Here is a 4,945-nt window from a genome sequence, read left to right as displayed (position 1 = left end):
TGGACAGTGTACTACCCCATCAACCCAATACTACTGGACAGTGTACTACCCCATCAACCCAACACTACTGGACAGTGTACTATCCCATCAACCCAACACCACAGTGTACTACCCCATCAACCCAATACTACTGGACACTGTACTATCCCATCAACCCAATACTACTGGACAGTGTACTACCCCATCAACCCAACACTACTGGACAGTGTACTATCCCATCAACCCAACACCACAGTGTACTACCCCATCAACCCAACACTACTGGACAGTGTACTATCCCATCAACACAAAACCACAGTGTACTACCCCATCAACCCAACACTACTGGACAGTGTACTATCCCATCAACCCAAAACCACAGTGTACCATCCCATCAACCCAACACCACAGTCTACTATCCCATCAACCCAACACCACAGTGTACTATCCCATCAACCCAACACCACTGTTTACTATCCCATCAACCCAACACCACTGTTTACTATCCCATCAACCCAACACCACAGTGTACTATCCCATCAACCCAATACTACTGGACAGTGTACTACCCCATCAACCCAACACCACAGTGTACTATCCCATCAACCCAATACTACTGGACAGTGTACTACCCCATCAACCAAAACCACAGCGTACTATCCTATCAACCCAACACCACAGTCTACTATCCCATCAACCCAATACTACTGGACAGTGTACTATCCCATCAACCCAATACTACTGGACAGTGAACTATCCCATCAACCCAACACCACAGTGTACTATCCCATCAACCCAATACTACTGGACAGTGTACTACCCCATCAACCCAACACCACAGTGTACTATCCCATCAACCCAACACCACAGTGTACTATCCCATCAACCCAACACTACTGGACACCACAGTGTACTATCTCATCAACCCAACACTACTGGACAGTGTACTATCCCATCAACCCAACACTACTGGACAGTCTATTATCTCACCAACCCAACACTACTGGACAGTGTACTATCCCATCAACCCAACACCACGGTGTACTATCCCATCAACCCAATATTACAACACACTATACACATTATTACTTTTCTGAATACTTTTGCAGGGTGTCATTCAAACTGAACTTTGAGCCATTTATGAGCTGTCTCACAATCTATCAAAGTGCTGGGCACTATGCAGGTTGAGAACATCAAAGTTATTTTAATGTTATTTATTTAAAAATGTATTTTTTCTACTTTATCTTTTGCACGAGCGTGGGTGGGTCTTTTATAAACTACAAAGTAATGAATAATAACTTGCATTTGTTTTCATGTGAATACATTCAGATTTAAAGGGGGACATAGATACATTCAGATTTAAAGGGGGACATAGATACATTCAGATTTAAAGGGGGACATAGATACATTCAGATTTAAAGGGGGACATAGATACATTCAGATTTAAAGGGGGACATAGATACATTCAGATTTAAAGGGGGACATAGATACATTCAGATTTAAAGGGGGACGTAGATACATTCAGATTTAAAGGGGGACATAGATACATTCAGATTTAAAGGGGGACATAGATACATTCAGATTTAAAGGGGGACATAGATACATTCAGATTTAAAGGGGGACATAGATACATTCAGATTTAAAGGGGGACATAGATACATTCAGATTTAAAGGGGGACATAGATACATTCAGATTTAAAGGGGGACATAGATACATTCAGATTTAAAGGGGGACATAGATACATTCAGATAACAAGAGGGACATAGATACATTCAGATTTAAAGGGGAACATAGATACATTATATCATATACTAAGCATTTAATGATTGAATTACACATTAACCTTTATTTGTACTATTTTCTACATTATAAAAGAAACTATGAAATAACACATATGGAATCATGTAGTAACCAAAAAAGTGTTAAACAAATCTAAATATATTGTATATTTGAGAATCTTCAAAGTAGCCATCCTTTGCCTTGATGACAGCTTTGCACACTCTTGGCATTCTCTTAATCCAGCTTCACCTGGATGAATTGGGTTGTGAAGACATTTGATGCAGCACCCCATCACTCTCCTTCTTGGTCAAATAGCCCTTACACAGCCTGGAGGTGTGTTGGGTCATTGTCCTGTTGAAAAACTAGTGATAGTCCAACTAAGCACATTATTCACTGCCTTTCAGGTCTTTCTAATCAACCTGGCCCGGGTATCCTGGAAGGATATTGACCTCATCCTGGAAGGATGCCTGGTTGCTCTTCAAAAGTGCTTTCCTCATCATCTTAAATAAGCATGCCCCATTCAAAAAATGTAGAACTAAGAACAGATATAGTCCTTGGTTCACCCCAGACTTGACTGCCCTTGACCAGTATTAGCATCGAATAGCGCCCGCGATATGCAACTGTTCAGGGAAGTCAGGAACCAATATACACAGTGAGTTAGGAAAGCAAAGGCTAGCTTTTTCAAGCAGAAATGTGCATCCTGTAGCACAAATTCCAAATAGTTCTGGGACACTGTAAAGTCCATGGAGAATAAGAGTACCCCCTCCCAGTTGCCCACTGCACTGAGGCTTGGAAACACGGTCACCACTGATAAATCTACAATAATCATTTCAATAAGCATTTTTCTACGGCTGGCCATGCTTTCCACCTGGCTACTCCTACACGGGCCAACAGCTCTGCACACCCTGCAACAACTTGCCCAAGCCTCCCCCACTTATCCTTCACCCAAATCCAGACAGCTGATGTTCTGAAAGAGCTGCAAAATCTGGATCCCTACAAATCAGCTGGGCAAGACAATCTGCACCCTCTCTTTCTAAAATTATCAGCAGAAATTGTTGCAACCCCTATTACTAGCCTGTTCAACCTCTCTTTCGAATCGTCTGAGATCCCCAAAGATTGGAAAGCTGCCGCAGTCATCCCCCTCTTCATAGGGGGAGACACTCTAGACCCAAACTGTTATAGACCTATATCCATCTTGCCATGCCTTTCTAAAATCTTCGAAAGCCAAGTTAACAAACAGATCACCGACCATTTCAAATCCCACCGTACCTTCTCCACTACGCAATCCGGTTTCCGAGCTGGTCATTGGTGCACCTCAGCCACGCTCGGGGTCCTAAATGATATCATAACCACCATCGATAAAATACAGTACTGTGCAGCCGTCTTCATCGACCTGGCCAAGGCTTTCGACTCTGTCAATCACAGTATTCTTATTGGCAGACTCAATAGCCTTGGTTTCTCAAATGACTGCCTCGCCTGGTTCACCAACTACTTCTCAGATAGAGTTCAGTGTGTCAAATCGCAGGGCCTGTGTCCGGACCTCTGGCAGTCTCTATGGGGGTGCCACAGGGTTCAATTCTCGGGCCAACTCTTTTCTCTGTGTATATTAATGATGTCACTCTTGCTGCTGGTGATTCTCTGGTCCACCTCTACGCAGACGACACTATTCTGTATACTTCTGGTCCTTCTTTGGACACTATGTAAGCAAACCTCCAGACGAGCTTCAATGCCATAGAACACTCCTTCCATGGCCTCCAACTGCTTTTAAATGCAAGTAAAACTAAATGCATGCTCTTCAACCGCTGCCCGCACCTGCCCGCCCGACTAGCATCACTACTCTGGACGGTTCTGTCATAGAATTTGTGGAAAGCTACAAATACCTAGGTGTCTGGTTAGACTGTAAACTCTCCTTCCAGACTCACATTAAGCATCTCCAATCCAAAATTAAATCTAGAATCTGCTTCCTAAGTCGCAAACAAAGCCTCCTTCACTCATGCTGCCAAACATACCCTCATAAAACTGACTATCCTACTGATCTTTGACTTCGGCAATGTAATATACAAAATATCCTCCAACACTCTACTCAGCAAACTGGATGTAGTCTGTCACAGTGCCATTCGTTTCATCATCAAAGCCACAAACACTACCCACCACTGCGACCTGTATGCTCTCGTTGCCTGGCCCTCACTACATATTCATCGCCAAACCCACTGGCTCCAGGTCATCTATAAGTCTTTGGAAGGTAAAAGCCTCGCCTTATCTCAGCTCACTGGTCATCATAGCAACACCCACCTGTAGCACGTGCTCCAGCAGGTGTATTTCACTGGTCATCCCCAAAGCCAACACTTACTTTGGCGGCCTTTCCTTGCAGTTCTCTGCTGCCAATGACTGGAACAAATTGCAAAAATCACTGAAGTTGTAGTCTTATATCTCCCTCTCTAACTTTAAGCATCAGCTGTCAGAGCAGCTTACCTGTACACTGCCAATCTGTAAATAGCACACCCAACTACCTCATCCCCGTATTATAACGTACCCTCTTGCATCCCAATATCTCTACTTGCACATCTATCACACCAGTAGTAATGCTATATTGTAATTATTTTCTCCTCTAGGGCCTATTTATTGCCTTACCTCTCTTCTACATTTGCACACACTGTACATATAATTGTATATTTTTCTTTTATTTTGGCCAGGTCACAGTTGTAAATGAGAATTTGTTCTCTACTGGCCTACCTGGTTAAATAAAGGTGATATAAAATAAATAGAAAAGCCTCCAGAGAGTCTCAGCACCGGCTGCTGTCACCGCCGATGACAGAATAGTACCAGCAACAACTTGTAGCTACCATCAGGCGCGTCTGTCAAACGCAAGCATTGGATTGCAAATAATATTCGGGGCGGCAGGGTAGCCTAGTGGTTAGAGTGGTGGACTATTCAAAACTCCCGAGCTGGTAAGTCTGTCGTTCTTCCCCTGAACAGGCAGTTAACCCACTGTTCATAGGCCGTCATTGAAAATAAGAATTTATTCTTAACTGACTTGCCTAGTTAAATAAAGGTAAAAAAAATATCTATATTTTTCAGACGTAAATATTGTTCCCGTTTCATCTGCAGAAAGGCTCAATTGTATTTCCCCCGTGTATTAGTAGAATTCAAAGAGGATACGTAGCCTCGTTTTTCGAGTTCCAGAAC

Source organism: Oncorhynchus kisutch, linkage group LG10, assembly GCF_002021735.2.
Source record: "Oncorhynchus kisutch isolate 150728-3 linkage group LG10, Okis_V2, whole genome shotgun sequence".
Taxonomy (NCBI): domain Eukaryota; kingdom Metazoa; phylum Chordata; class Actinopteri; order Salmoniformes; family Salmonidae; genus Oncorhynchus; species Oncorhynchus kisutch.
This window is presented reverse-complemented; position numbering follows the sequence as displayed.